Below are 16,902 nucleotides of genomic sequence, written 5' to 3' on the forward strand. Positions count from 1 at the left end.
GTTGTAGCATTTTCATGAGGGCAAAATGATGTTATTTCAAATTGTATGTGATAGAGAGCTGTAATTGCTTGCTGTTGCAGTACCTTTAGGAATTCAATACTGTCAATAGAGTGCAATTTTGTGTCATTTACTATTAGTCCATGGAGCATGTTCCTTTTGATTGTCATCTGCAGTAAAACGCTAACTGGGCTGCAGGGTATTCAGCATGCTTTGTGTTTTCATTTATGCTGCTGTCCTTTCAATATGATGAATTTCTTCGCACCAACAATCCTTGTGTGAGAACACAACATCAGAGACATTTTCTCCAGTCACCTTCTCTCAGTCATTTATCGATCCCAAGGTTAGAGGGATAATGTGGCTCTTTTGCACAAATAATGCTATGGCAACTCTCTATTTGAGCCCATAGAAATAGTTTCTGTTACTAGGGTCAGGCATTTACATGTATGGGACTGTACTGTCACAGAGGACCCTTGGCCCTAATAATAAGATATCCAGTCTAGACCTGGGCCTGACACACTCAAAACACACATTGAACAGAGTGCTGCCTCTGCAGGCTGCTCCAAACATCCAGCTCAGCACCTCTGGACCTCAGAGGAGTGACCATTGATTTGATCTCCTCACTTATTCCTTCATTGACATAGATACACTGTGTCAGAGTTCCTTGACAAAACGAATCTTAGTCAGTCTGAACAGGCTTATTGTCAGCATACGTTTTTAGGTGTTTCTTTGGTGTTTATGGAGATTTTCAGCTCCTAACTCAATAGGAGCTCTGCTTAGCTTTAGATGGTGATTGCATTTCTCCCTCTAATTTGCATATTAAGGGTGGGTTCCCACTGGAAAGATCAAGGCAATCTATGTGTGGCCAATGCTGGGCTGCAGCCAGAAAGACTCTGTCGATTCCATTAAAGGTGGGGCCAGATGTTTGTCATTACCTTTATTGATAACCACAGGGTCAATACTGTGATTTATTCTGCTGGGATAGGACTAAGCTTTAGTCACAAGTTTCACCAGGGCCTGATCAATAGTACACAATGGACAAGTACAACATGACCACACATGAACTGAGAGCATCAGCAAAGCTGTAAATCTATCACAAAGTTTAGTGGTCAGGTGCACATGCATACTGCAGAGCAACTATAAAAACTCCTGGGTGTGTTTCATTTCTACTTCAAAGTCCACAGCCCTTGACTTGTAGCACAGTTACATTTCATTGTAAGCTAAGAGTATGCAGTGATCAAAAGAGACAGTTAACATGTTTTGTGTATGAGCTCTGTGATTTGTTCTGATACATAGGTTCTGCATGAGTTGTATATCATCACTAGACACACTTAAGTGCTCGTTCTCAGTAGTTGACACTATCTGATTACATTCAGCTTTTGCACCTTGATATCACTGTTACAAGATCTGTTGCACAACTTGCGACTGTTGACTGCAGGGGAGTCAGAGCTAGGAGTATGTTTGTTTCAGCCTTCTATTTAAAAGCTGATATTTAGGGCTGAATTAACATAGCAGACTTCTTTAAAAAAAATCTGCAAAAGAAACTAGCTCAAAATTCATGTCTGATATGTTGTAATTTACTTGTTCATTAGCGTGTTACAAAGTTATGGGAAAAAATGCCAATACAGCAACATACCAGTATTCTGCTTGGTGTGACAACAATAATTGAACATTGGTGCCAAACATTACTTTTTTTCTTTTGAAAATGGTGCTCTAACAGATTAGCTACCTTGCCAGTTCATGTCAACATGCATGCTTGCACTTACGGCACGAATATAGGTAACAGATGAAGATACCTCAACGTAAAAGAAGGTGACGACAGGATAAAAGAAGAAAAAGTTGGCAGGTGAAAACTGGTACCACATTGCAGTGAATAAATAAATAAATGATTCTCTCTACTTTTAGAGGGATTGTTGATAATATGATGTATCCTATATGGTTGTCTTGCAATATGTATGGCTTCATCTTGATATCATTGATATGATATGTCTCTCAACTGTTTTAGCTCAACCTAAGACAGTCTTTCCATGTGTGCCTGGAAAGGGATTTCTCTTCAGTAGAACTCTTGCATACCTGCAATGTAGAAGGAATTTGCTGGGTTTCAGATTGCCATTGCTACCTTGTCTGAGAGGAGGTGCCCTGGCTCAAGCAAGACTAGTGTTCATGGGTGGGTATACCTATTACTGGTCAGACTGTGCCAATGGATACCACACCTAGGGGCAGCGCTGGCAGTTCTAGGCTGATTGGCGCAGTGGGGTCGTGATGTAAGCAAGCGGCAACAAGAAGCCAGTGCAGTTATGGCGGAAGAGATTAGCGTAGATGCTGCTAAAGCGCCAGTTTTATCAGAACTTGACAACATTTCTTCGTTAAAAGAAGAACAGAGAACAGCAGTAAGCTGTTTTCTGATTGGCCTGTAAAAATGTGACAGACAGAACATTCATCCACTCACCCTCCAAGTGTTTTTTTCAAAGCCTCTGCCCTTTCCCAAACACTCTCTGTCAGAGGTTTTGCAGATGGATGTGTGAAACAAATCCATCTGGTGTGACAGGTTAATGATACCCATATTTTGCAGATAATGTGCATACCTGCTGTTAGTTTTCTGAAAACAGTCATTTTAGCTTCTAAAGTTTGAGGAATATAAATGGATTGGCCTGCAAGGGGTAGTTTGTGCATCTTTTTGTCCACATCAGTGAGTTCAGAGCTGGGCATTTCTCTGGTGGCTGGGGTCTATAGGAGGAGGGCACTGACAGCACATTCTGAATAGACGCTGAGTTGCCGGACTGGACCAAAATGTAATTACCTCTCCCTCACAATGTCACACTGCAGACCTGAGCCTGACAGCAGCCTCAGAATGGAACGCACTGGGATTGAATTAACCTCCAGCCGGGAAACAGTGTTGTGTGTGTTGTTGTGTGGTGTGAACCTCACCTATGCCTTTTTCATGCCTCCAATTCCCAGTTTTCTTGAACCCATGCTGTCACACTATTTGGTGGCACAGAAACAGTGCTTTTAAATTGCTTGGCCAGGCATTGTGCCTTTTGGCCCAACCAGCCAACCACTGGAAACGGTTCTGACCATTGACCAGTGTAATAATCACTCACACTGACTCACTTGGGTTTCTTTTTGTGAAATCTGGCAGGAGTAACACCATGATTTTCCCCTCCTGGGCTTCAAAGACCCATTGCAATGATAAACCAATGCCTTCAGTAGCTCCAGAGCTGTTTGAGACAGTCTATCCCTGTGAATGACACTAATGGGCTACTCTGAGTATAAACCTTTGTCATAGTCTTTAACATCCAACAGATTATGTGCAGTCACTTATTGAGATTGATTAATTTTTTCATGATGTGATTTATTTTGTGGGGAGTGTACAGTATGCCTGAGCTGAATGGGCTAATGTAATATAATGGAGACATAAATGAGCCATTAATCTGGCAGACCCAAGGGTAAAGGGACAGCACAACAGGGGATCCTCCCAGCACCATGTAACTAAGATGTAGGTGCTGTGGGTGATCGCAGATTTTTCCTTATTTTGTACTCCATTAATAATTACACATGCATCACTACCTGACAGACATAATTTCCTCCAAATGTCCCATAAAAAGCAGTTTATTGGTTGAACAGGGGCAGAGGCAAACTGAAGCTCTTAGAGGGGAGAGCAGGTGTTCCAAGATCGGAAATTGAAAATGGAGATAACAGTGTGGAGGTGGTGATACACAATTATCTATGGGAGGCGTTAGGTATTATAAATGACCCTGTGAGACCAGAGAGGGAGGTGGGAGTCAGTGAGCTGTCGGGGGCTTCCTGGCTGTATAATTGAAAATCATTCAGACAGCTGTACAGTTTAACCTTGGAGGACCATGGTCTTAGTCACTAATTGATGGGTTGGCATGTACCGGCAATTGAAAAGTAAGGATTATGTGGGTAGACTTCGAACCTTTGTGTGTCTTTATGGACATGCTTTGTTACAGGGAAGCAAAGCATTGTAAGAGAGGCCTCATAAAGCGTTCCACTATCTCTGTGATGTCCCTTGACATTTTCCTTCAATCTTTTCTGTGATCTAACCACACAACACGTTGCTGACACCTCTGAATCACAGCATTGTGATGTTTGTAACATCGAAACGTGGGCTGTTTTCTGAATATATCTTTATTTGTGTTGCACAACAATGTTTTCAGCTCAGAAAACCACCCACCACCTGCACGATACTGTCTGATATAATGTAATGATGCCATTTTTGAAGTAGTGTGTTTGGGAGTGATACAAGCCAGAGAGTCAACTGAGTGATCTCCAGGAAGTAATAGATCTCTTTGGCCAGTCGGTGCAGAATCCTGTCTCCTTCCTCGATACAGAGAGCCGAAGTAGTGTGGTCGTCTCTTCCCTCATGGAACCAGATGCATTATTGATGGATGGCTGATTGGGAACTCAATTACACAAAGATTACTGAGCTGGCAGACACTGGGACACAGCTACACTGTCAGAACGATTGAATTAGGATCCAAGAGAGGAGGGAAAGTGTCCTTCAGAGATGCCTTGCCTCTCTGCAGACCTCCTGGGGATGCCAAACGGCCACAGTCTAGTTTATTCTCTGACAGATGACCTTCCCAGCCACTGAAACTGGGCAGCCAGCTGGCTGTATAGTTCAGCACAAAGCAGGGAAAATGCCTGTTACAGGCTAACCAGTGGCTGGACAGTGTAATGTTGTAAATTTCGTGGCTGTGGTTTGTGGGGGATTTAGTGTTTGTGCATGTGCTTGCATCTGTGTGGTATTTGTGTATTCCGCAGTATAATTTGATATATCAAATGACAGCTGCTCTTCCTGTCGTACTGAAGTAGATGCAATGATGAGGAAGGCCCCGAATGTGAATGTATGTGCATAAATATTGGCATTTCACCAAATCTCATTCATATAACATGCCGCAACTGAATGAGAATTGTGCCTTGCAGGGTCGTATGCTATTACAAGTTTAATGTGAAATCTGGATCGAAGAAGATGAGAGAAGGAGGCCTCGGCATCTGAAATGGAAACATTCATCTTCTCTTTCTGTTGGTCAGCAAATGTGCTAAAAGGGAAGGAAAAAGCAAGGCAAGGAAAGCTGGTCTCATGGAAGAGAAATCATTTTATTCCAAATGACATGGTAAACACCTATTTCACCCTGTGGTCTGACACAACTGTGGTCTGACTTTCTGTTGATTGCATTTATAAGTGAAAATATGGAGGAGCACACATGCATGTAGCTTTACATTTCTCTTTCTCCAATGCAGTCATTATTTATTTTGACAGTCATTTACTGCTTTAGTTTTCTTTCTGTATCATTTGTGAAGAAAGCACATTATGTCATCATGGACAAGGTTTTCCATTCCTTAAGTGTCTTCTTCTATTGTCGCTCTGTCAGTGTGTCAGTGATGAGAACACCTCTTGAAAGAGACCATTGTTCAGGTTCTCGTTGTCAATGGAGACAGGCCATAGCTAGGATTAGGTGGACAACAGGCAGCTTTCACCAGGCTCTTGCTTTGTCCAGTTCTTCTCCGTCAGACTGGACATTTTAGAAAAAGACACCCTGGTGAGATGTGCCCTGCTCTGTTGCCCCCACTCGCTGAACACTGGGCACAAGTTAGAGCTGAAGAAAAGGTTTAATAAGAAGTGGTGAATAGCCATTAGCTCCCTTCCCATCTCTGTTGATGGAAGGAAAATAGAAGGACTAATAGACCAGTGAGAACTATTGGAGAGTGTTACAATCACATGAAGAGAAAGTAGTTTGTTTTCATGGTGTTGAGCCTAGCTGGTCAGCCAATGATGAACTGATGTGGTTACACATTCCCTGATCTATTAGTAAAACTCAAATTTCCTTCCTGCTCTTTTATGGAGTAACTACATGCAAATGTTCACACATCTGTTTTGCATGTAGATGGCCGGCATTGATCCCCTTCATGCTTGCCCTCCATATACGGCTTGTCTTCTCAAAATTAAATCAATTGCAAATCAATTTTTACGTTTTTTTTCTGCCTCAAACATGTCTATCAATAGCTGCCTCTTTGAGAGGATGGCTGTTGATAATCTAGATTTTATTCACATACACCTGTACTGGTGCTATGGCCAGATAGAGGCATTCACAATCAATGTTCTGTGAATTATTTGATAGTAAACAAGCCAGAGATTTATCTCACTAAACGGTGAGCTGTTCTTATTTGTTATAACTGACACATATTTTCATGAAAATGCAATCATTCCGCAAACAAGCTCACAAAAATATCGGTTCCACAGCAGGAAATCAAAGTGAGAAATTCCAGGTACGGTTTTCCACTAAACTGCTGCCGTTCACAGCACTGGTTTGACTTTGGATGTATTCTAATTGTTTCTTTCATGCAGCTGAGTAGGCTGGAGGGCAAAGTGCTCTGTAGTTGTTCTTCAAAAAGCTTACTCTTGCCATTCTCCAAAAAAGAGAATACATTGGAAGATATTAGAAATAATGAATACATTCATGCAATTTGCTGCTGACCTATTCACAGTGAATAAATGCATGGCATTATTTAAGGAAATCATCTTCATTAAGTAAGCATTTTTGCAAATTAATGTCAGTGACTTGTAGCATCAACTTACATCTTGCCTAAGTAAGCAAGGCTCTGTTTTGCATCAGTTATCATTTTTGATAATCATGCCTTCATTTATAGGACATGAAGAAAAGTGCACCCCAATGTATGATGAATATCCATGTTATTTACAGGGGACAACAGGAGGCATGCATTACCCAAGCTTTCATACAGCTTTAAGTCTGCTGCATACAAGATTCAGTACTTTATTCTAGGGATGGGCCGATTCACTTTTTTCTGTCCTGATCCGATTCCGATACATACTGTATATACCAATACTGGCTATGGAATTACATATTTTTTCAAAATCATAAATAATATTCTTGTTGTTTTGGGTGGTATTGTGTATATGGTTGTGGGTCAGTGATAAATAAGGTTTCAAAAAGCGGAAAAATTAAAATGAGTTAGAAAATGTTACTTAAAGTTCATTTTACCTTTATTAGAATGTTATTTATATATTTCAAAAACTTTTGATCTCTTAAAATGACATTTATGCATTTTTATTGTCCACAATTTGATTTTTCCCATAAAAAATTTCATTCGGGATAACGTTAATGGATGTTTGAATAATTTGGTTATTTATTTTTATAAATATACAGTACTTCATACATATCTGTAGTTTGTAATCAACAAACAAGTTCTGCCCAGGAAATCAAAATTGTATCACAATTAATATGAAAATTTAAGGCTTTTCAATTACAGGCCACTGACGCAGCAGTGGGAGAAAACTGAAGTTAAGTGTCATAGTCAAGGATACATCGACATGTTACTGCAGGAGCTGGGGATCAAATGTACGACGTTCTGATTCAGACAACCATCTTTACCTACTGAGCCACAGTCACCCCCAATAATCAGTAGTGAGCAAATATTCATTACACACTTAACTCTCTTTTGCCCTAGTAAAACTTTTACCAAGCAGACCATTTTGAAGACATTAACATTAACATTTCACAGAGTAAACAGCCACCATTGTAACAAGACTAGGTCAAAACCTAGTACTGTATTTTCTGGACTATAAGTCGCACTTTTTTTCATAGTTTGGCTGGTCCTGCGACTTATAGTCAGGTGCAATTTATATATCAAAATATATATAATATAACATGTTTTTAAATGTTCATTCATACTGACTGACATGCACAAGGAGTAAACATTACCGTCTACAGCAGCGAGAAGGCGCTCTAGGCTTGTGACAACTATATGCTGCTCCTGTACCACTGAAAACATTAGCCCTAACAAAAACGGTAATCGAGCAGCAGAAAGAAAGTTTGGAGTGAATGAGAAACTTGTGAGGGACTGGCGAAAAGCAGAGGTTAGCCTATCTCTTACTGCAATACAGAAAACAAAGAAAGCTAATTGCAGGCTGAAAGCAAGATGGCCAGAGCTGGAGGAACGAGTCCACAGATGGGTGCTTGAACAACGTGCTGCCGGGAGAGGCTTGTCAACTGCGCAGTTACGTCTCCACGCCCGGGTAGTTGCCAAGAAGATGAATATAAATGACTTTGCAGGCGGGCCTTCTTGTTGTTACCGCTTCATGCAACGCAACCGCCTCTCTATCAGAGCATGGACAACGGTGTGTCAATTTTTAAATCAATGCGACTTATAGTCCAGTGCGACTTATATATGTTTTTTCCTCTTCATGACACATTTTTTGACTGATGCGACTTATACTCCGGAGCGACTTATAGTCCGGAAAATACGGTATATGGCTGACTGTAACTATCTGAGATTCCTCTTGAAATACCTGACTGAATTGTGTGTTCTGGCAGAGTGATTAGTGTTTGGAGTGTTTAATTGTGCTGTCCCTTATGTTTTAAAAATTGAAGAATCCCAAAAGTATAAAACATAAAGCTCTGTTGGTAGTAAACAGCTAACCTGACACGCCAGGATGGTTTGATCTATCCATTGTATCTATATATTTCCCATTCATCTGAAAAAGCTCCCATTTGGGAAGGGCAGGACTTTTCCAAAAATCTTGAAATTCTCTGCACTTGTTTGAATAAAGACATGGTTTCCTTTGGACAAAGCTGCCGCTATGGCTCATGATAGCTGATCAGTCTACAAGCAGCCATTGTATACAAGCATTCACACGACAACTAACTTTTCCCTGTTACTATCACACACTCATGCAGAAGCAGGTCAGTAACATCTTTCACATCATGAATATTTTTTAGTGTTGTTTTTATTATTTATTTCATACAGAAATGGAACTTGTTCTAGTAAGACTGACGGTATGCTAAAGCTACATTCAAACTAATCACTGCAGTGGAGGCAGCCATTAGAAACAGCTGAGTACAACTAAACACCACCCATAGTGCAACACTGGATATACGGCTCTGAAAGAAGAGTTGTTCAGTCAGTCAGACACATACAGACCCGTGTGTAGGGCTAACCACAGCGGTTAGCCAAAAATATATATCAACATATGGCAAATGTAGTTAAATTTATCATGTTTAAATTGGTGTCAAATTATATTTTTAGATACCGAAAATTAAAACATTTTGATTTAATTTAATTACAAACATATTAGCTAAACATTATCCACATATCTCCACAGCTCAGTATAAATCTAACTGCATCTATAACTGCTCCATCACTCTGATGGCTTACCCTCTTTCTTGCTAGAAACTCCTCCCTAACTAATGGATCTTGGTTGGCCTTAAACCTTGCAGCTCTCTCCTTGTTGTATATTACCATCTTAAAATGTCAAAATTGCACTTTTAAGAGATTGATAAAGCATTATAACTGCTGCTAATTACTAAGAATATGAAAATAATATTGACGATGTTACAACCTCCTTTGGTGCATACATAGACAAAATATGCCTTAAAACATAAAAATATGTATTAATATTGTATTCATATGTTAAATGTTTTATCAATAAGAAATAACAATGTATTCTTTTTGCAAAGAATCTTTAAAAAAGTTATTAAAACAATAAAATTACGCATGTGTCCCTTGAGCTAACGAATGACATTGTGGGATAACAGTAAGAAACTGTTATCCCGAATGACAAAAAAACAACTTCTGCTTAATTAACATGCAGTTACTTAGCCACCTATAAAAAACTACAACCTTGATCTTCAACATTTTTGTGTCATCTTTCATCTTTAAATATGCCAATTTGAAATAAAACAATAGTATTTTTGTGTTTTTAGTGTTGTCTGGTATGACACAAAATTTGTGACACATTGTACAGTCACCGAAAAGGTCAAATTATCAACATTTTAAGAGAGCTTTACTGACCTTTTTTCACAGTCATAAGGGTCTTAAGAAACTCCTTTTTGCTGTAGCTTCCTGTCACATGACTACAAGAATTCCATATAATGAAAAATGAATCCTGAATGTCAGTTATCCTGAATGACATTTTGACAGTTTTGAGCTCCATAAACCCTCAAATTTCTATACCTCATAATATATACTAGTATTCACAAAAGAGGGTGGGAATTAAATCATATAAAGTACTTTTAGTTTAAAAGTCTGTATTTCAATATAAAAAATATGCTTCAGACACCAAAATGGACACGTCATTGAAACTTGAAACTGAATTTCTTACTCAGAGATTAAACCTTGAGATAAGCATTGGGCTGGCTTCACATAGAAATAGGTAGCAGCAACAAATGTAATGATTTTAAATTAAATATTTAAATCTGCAGTGAACTATAAAAACAACAGCAACAAGTGTAGACAACCAACCGCAGCACAGGGCTACTGCAGCAAACTGTTTAAAATAACTATTTAAAATAAAAGTGTAACACTGAACTAAAAGTACATATGTAGAGATAAATATCTACAAAAACAAAATAAACTCTTAAAAAGCAATGATTAAACTGAACAGGATGTATCTAGGGACTGTTGCAACAGGAAGCGTCAAATGTGAAGTATTCAAACATAAAACTGACAAAAAAGCAAGCTGCTACTGAACATTACATTTCCTGATGTGGGTGTTCACAATAAAAACACTCCAGGAAAACAAGAATTGTGGACTTTTATTTTGAAAGATATGTTTAAAGTACCACATTTATCACTGATCTAACCTACACTATATTGCCAAAAGTATATACTCACCCATCCAAATAATCAAAATCAAGTGTTCCAATCACTTCCATGGCCACAGATGTATAAAATCAAGCACCTAGGCATGCAGACTGTTTCTACAAACATTTGTGAAAGAATGGGTCGCTCTCAGGAGCTGAGTGAATTCCAGCGTGGTACTGTGATAGGATGCCACCTGTGCAACAAGTCCAGTTGTGAAATTTCCTCGCTCCTAAATATTCCACAGTCAACTATCAGTGGTAATATAAAAAAGTGGAAGCAATTGGGAACGACAGCAACTCAGCCATGAAGTGGTAGGCCACGTAAAATGATGGAGCGGGATCAGCGGATGCTGGGGCACATAGTACGCAGGGGTGGCCAACTTTCTGAAGAGTCAATCGCTACAGACCTCCAAACTTCATGTGGCCTTCAGATTAGCTCAAGAACAGTGCGTAGAGAGCTTCATGGAATGGGTTTCCATGGCTGAGCAGCTGCATCCAAGCCATACATCACCAAGTGCAATGCAAAGCATCAGATGCAGTGGTGTGAAGCACGCCGTCACTGGACTCTAGAGCAGTGGAGATGCGTTCTCTGGAGTGACGAATCGTGCTTCTCCATCTGGCAAACTGATTGACGAGTCTGGGTTTGGCGGTTGCCAGGAGAATGGTACTTGTCTGACTGTATTGTGCCAAGTGTAAAGTTTGGTGGAGGGGGATTATGGTATGGGGTTGTTTTTCAGGAGCAGGGCTTGGCCCCTTAGTTCCAGTGAAAGGAACTCTGAATGCTTCAGCATACCAAGAGATTTTGGACAATTCCTTGCTCCCAACTTTGTGGGAACAGTTTGGGGATGGCCACTTCCTGTTCCAACATGACTGTGCACCAGTGCACAAAACAAGGTCTATAAAGACATGGATAAGAGAGTTTGGTGTGGATGAAATTGACTGGCCTGCACAGAGTCCTGACCTCAACCCGATAGGACACCTTTAGGATGAACTAGAGCGGAGACTGAGAGCCAGGCCTTCTCGTCCAACATCAGTGTGTGATCTCACAAATGCGCTTCTAGAAGAATGGTCAAAAATTCCCATAAACACACTCCTAAACCTTGTGGAAAGCCTTCCCAGAAGAGTTGAAGCTGTTATAGCTGCAAAGGGTGGACCTAGGTCATATTAAACCCTATGGATTAAGAATGGGATGTCACTTAAGTTCATATGCGAGTCAAGGCAGGTGAGCGAATACTTTTGGCAATATAGTGTAGTTTTATCACCGTTTTGATAGTTTCATAGTCAGCCTCACTGTCACTCTGTATGTTGGCTTCCCTGAACTTGTTAAACTCCACAACCCACTTCTTTGAATCATCATGGACTTAAAAGAGTGTCATGAGTTAAAACACCTTTAAGCTGTTTAAGCTGTTGTTATACGAGTCGCCTCAGCTCGTATTAAAGCCACAGACAGAATGACAGAGTAGACGCCTTCATGTTGCTGTTAACACAGACATTAAACCTCAGTGAGGGAAGAACATAACTCATACCTCAGTATTGTGCTTCCAAAAAAATCACATGGACACAAACGGGTGACATTTGGGTTGTTATCCGACTGATCTTTAGTGTTAGAACAAAATACGATGATGAGTGGACTCAAACTGAGTTGTTGTCTGCCTTAAAGCACTTCCACGCTAGCTGGGTAAAAGTTTCTGCCTCTTATGTCTGCGTATGGATTGGTAACGTGGATCAGTGCCTGATGTGTGATCTCTGACATAAAAATAACGTAAATGTCAGACCTGATACTAATATATGATCTGGCCCGTTTCTACTGTGTTTGTCATTATTTTGGCTTTTAAATGAGACGCAATGAGAAGAGGTTGAAGCTAGGACTGACAATGTTATGGATCTGCAGAACTTCTGTGAGGATTTCCACATCTGGAGAGATTGTCTACCGGTCAGACTGTCAGCTGCTTTAGCACAGAAAACAAACCTGAGACACTAAAACAACACAAAATGCCCACACAGATAGTAATTTGAAACAGCTAGAAGTCCGCTTAAATCTAAATTCAACTCCCTGACCTCCATATATCCAAAAACCTGTTTCCATGCCCTCAGACTTGCATGCCTGCATGGTGTGGAAAGTTCATGTTTCCCAGTCTCCAGTGTCACATGTCTGTCTCTAGATTAACAACATGCATGGACGTGACAAGAAAGCTTCTGAAACTACCCGTACATGCCAGCAGAAAGCCTGTGTGTAGGGGATGTTGGATAGCCATTGTTTGAAAGAGTCCAAAGACATTTTGTGGCTCCCAACTTTACAAAATTGTTTATTTTTCTTGAAAAGGGAACATTTATTTAAGTTAAATGGTACCTTTAGGTGTTTAACATTGGGCTAGCACAGCCCTTACACTTTCCAAATGGTCACATGTGAAGTGTGAAGCTATTCATCGACCTGTGAAGTCTGTGAGTGTCTTATCACTTCAGAGCGGTAAATCTGATGTGTCTGTTAAGTTTTGTGAATGACCTCCACACTGTGTGTATGTGCTGCATCAGTGTGTTAGTGTGCGTTAGTGTGTGGAGCCATGCCTCAGGGTTTAACCCCACTGCATTGATCCCCAGGTTGCTCAGAACTGCCACCCTAATTCTCCAGTTTTCAGCTGTTAGAGATAGAATTGGAATAATAAACAGCTGAACCTCCCACAAATAATCCTGCTGAACCCCCTTGTCCGTCCCTTTCTGACACACACACACACACAAACACATTTTGTCCCTGCCTCCACTGCTTGGCCAGCCCTCTTCAGGGCAACTGGGGCCAGTGTAGAGTTTCTCACTCAGCCCTAATCTAGGCCAAAGCCCAAGCACTTGCTCCTCTGCACTAATGAAATGATATCGGCTAAGCTTGGGTGGCTGGAACTGATTATCACCACCAGCACACACAGACACATACATGGTTCATGTTTACATAAATGCACAAATGATCCTTTGACATATTCCTGCACATGGGCAATATTTGCAAATTTAACTACAAGAAGTGTTAATGAGTATCTTTTCAGTATCACATTGTTTACTTGAACACAAAGAAAAACAGGAAATCACAGTGTACCTCATTCAGCTAGTCTTTCCTTTCCACAGCTGTGGTGGAATAATTAAAAATATTTAGGATACTAAAGTTTGTATATTTGAGTTACTTGACTAATATTTCATTAATACTTTAATATAACAAATGAACCGTAAAAGGTGTGCAGTCATCAGCAATCAAAAGTTACCTTGGTAACTGTTGTACTTATCTTCTGATTGAAATTCAGAATTTTCACTGAAAGATTTTCATTTTTGTTGTCAATGCATGTCAGTTTTATGAGCAACTGATAATCTGAATCGGTAACTGATCCAAAATAATATCAGCTGTCTATATCGGTCAACCCACTACTTAAATAGTAAATTTCTACATTTATTTTGGATTTTCCAGCATAATGAGAGCTAGACATGCGTGAATTTAATATTCTTTATGCAGTTCACACACTTCAGGTCCTGGTTATAAAATGACACCTTTTCATTTTGAACAGGACAACATAGTTGTATTTACAATTTGCACTGAGGGTATTTCAGTTGCATGTTGGTCAAACTACTTGTTTTTACCATGAGGAAAATCTATACAAGATGCGCTTCCAGCTCTCTGATGTTATGTGTAAAGAAGTGCAGCTGGTTTCCTGTACCTCATAGAAATACAGCTTAGAACCTCACCAATTGCAGGAAGAAAGATTGTTTCCCATGCAGCTATGATATTTTGCTTGGCTAATCATTCTGAGGGTCTTTGTTGCATGCAGATGTTCATTTAACATAATTAAATATAATTCCTGATTCATCAGTTTGGCTTGATGAAACCAGCTGACCTGCTAGCACAGTTCATCTTTGGGCGAACAACCTGCTGATCGGAGGTGTTGAGTTGACATGGCCCCGGCATATGAGGTCAAACACGAGCGTTTTGACCTGCACCCTCTCTCCATTCAGGAGTCATTTTAAGCCTGCTATGGCTCTTTTGTCTGCCTCTCATAACTCTACCATTAACCTCCACCCAGCACCTACGCAGTCTCCCATCGTTTACAGTAACCCACCTCCCCCAGCGTCCACCTGGCTGGATGTCCTCTCCAAGTTTGGGGAGCCAGAGCTGTCACAAGTGTGCGGAAATATCTTAATGCATGTTGGAGGAGGGGGCGGGATCTTTTATAACACCTGTCAAAATCAGTCATGGGACACTATGACTAGTTTTTGCAGGCATACCTGCTTTGTATCTGACTCATTCAAACTTTCACTTAGTCTTATTTTTCTCAGTTTTTGGCTCGTCTCCTGTCCTGGGGCCCTGAAGTCTTTGTGCTTCAGTAGTGCTGGGCTCAGCAGGCTGCCTCTGTCCACACACTGCTGCCTCAGCACTAATAAGGCAATAGAGTGATAGAGAGAGAGCGCCAGAGTTGTTTGCTTTCAACATCCCTACTCAACCATACCCTCACCTAACCCCCCGCAGAGACACCATTAGGAAATCTATTGAGGATCCCATATTAGGGAAACATTAAGGAGTCTAATTGTGGTTCTGAACTGGGACTCATGGGGTATGTTAAGTTTTGTAACTACCCTAATGAGTTGCAGTGTTTCCTCCGATGGGTTTATTGCCCTACATTCCAATTTGAGCCATGTCACTGACCACTGGGGCATCTCCCAAAATAGCTCAGTCCACACTTCTTACAACACAGGTTTCAAGGGCCATGTGTTTAAAGGGCAAATACACTCAATTTTAACTGAGATTTTATTTGTTATTTCAACTATTTAACGGTTCAACTTATATTTGTTTATACATTTTAGTTACAACAGTGATCAATAAGACTGGGGGCTCTGGCATATAAACAAAAATTGACAGAACAAGGAACACGAGTAGTCCGATGATCAGTCAGGAAAGAACAGAGAGCAGCTCAAGTGGGTCATAGTAAACCAGGAAGTTGGACAATAAAGTTGAAGGTGTTTTTAACGGACAGCTTTAGTCACAAATGTTGAAATCAAATATTAGTCATTTGGTCTGATGTGTGTGATGGACCAACAAAGTTTTACTTATAACTCATGTCTTTTGCCTCTATTGACTCCATTTTAAAAATATCATCCTGCTACTCAATCTGAATTGAATTTGAACTTTTTCAGTATGTGTGATAAGCAAAAGTAAAAAACAACAAACTGTACAAACCCGGTCATATGATAAAGTGGAAGCATCACGCAACATCATGAAGTTGCACGGCTACATCACAGAATGATTTATTTGATGTCGGCAGACCTCCAGGCTGCTCTGAGAGCAAACACTTCCAATAATACTGTCACATGATGAAGTTCATGAGATTCTTTGGACCCCAAACATATGATCACAATGTCTCTCTCTATTTACAGCCAGTACACTCACTCTGTGTGCTCACATGTATAGGACTCTATGTGTGTGTGGGTGGTGTCCTGTATCTCTGAGGCATTGCTACAGAGAAGAGTTCGGCTGGAGTAGCGTCTCTGTGTAACAGGAGGAGATGACTGGGCCATGTGGCCCTCAGTGTGGCGCTAAAAACAGCTTGACAGCCATGGGTGAAGAGCGGGTAAATAAAATTGGAACAGCACCTGACCATGAGATCGATGGAGCGCTGAGACATTTCTGAATGTTGTGATTAAAGTCCATCAAATCGAAGTATTGTATTGACTAGAGCTACTGCAGTTGTTTTGTGTTTTGTCTGGAGTAGATTGGATGTTTGTCAAACTAATTAATTACAGTTAAATTGACCAACTAGTATGGCAGGAAGTAGACATGTCTATCAAAACACCTTGTTGTAGCTCTAAAGTTGCCTTTAAAGCTACAATATGCAGAATTTTTGCACTTTAATTTATAATGATTTAAAAAATGACTTCGACTATGTTATATATATATTTTGTTGCATTCTTACATTGCCTCAAATATTTAAAAACAAAGGAAATTCTTAATTTTTTTTTTAACAGGACTATGGGGGCTACCTTGGGCTGCAAGTTCAATTTCCCAAGGTCACTCCTGTAACAACCCCCTCCCCCAAATTTGCCAAAAAGTGACTCAAGTTTTTAGGTGTTTTTTAAAAGCATAGATTAAGCAATTGATTAGATTAAGCATGTCTGATGGAGACTTATGGATTCAGAAATTGAATAACATTTGAACAAGTGATTTTAAGATTTTAAGCAGCTTGGTCGTACCGGTTTTAGACAGCAAGAGAATAAAGAGATTGCACCACAGTTTGAGTCTCTCTGGTTAAACTAA

This window comes from Cheilinus undulatus, linkage group 11 (genome assembly GCF_018320785.1).
Source record: "Cheilinus undulatus linkage group 11, ASM1832078v1, whole genome shotgun sequence".
In the NCBI taxonomy this organism is placed as follows: Eukaryota; Metazoa; Chordata; class Actinopteri; order Labriformes; family Labridae; genus Cheilinus; species Cheilinus undulatus.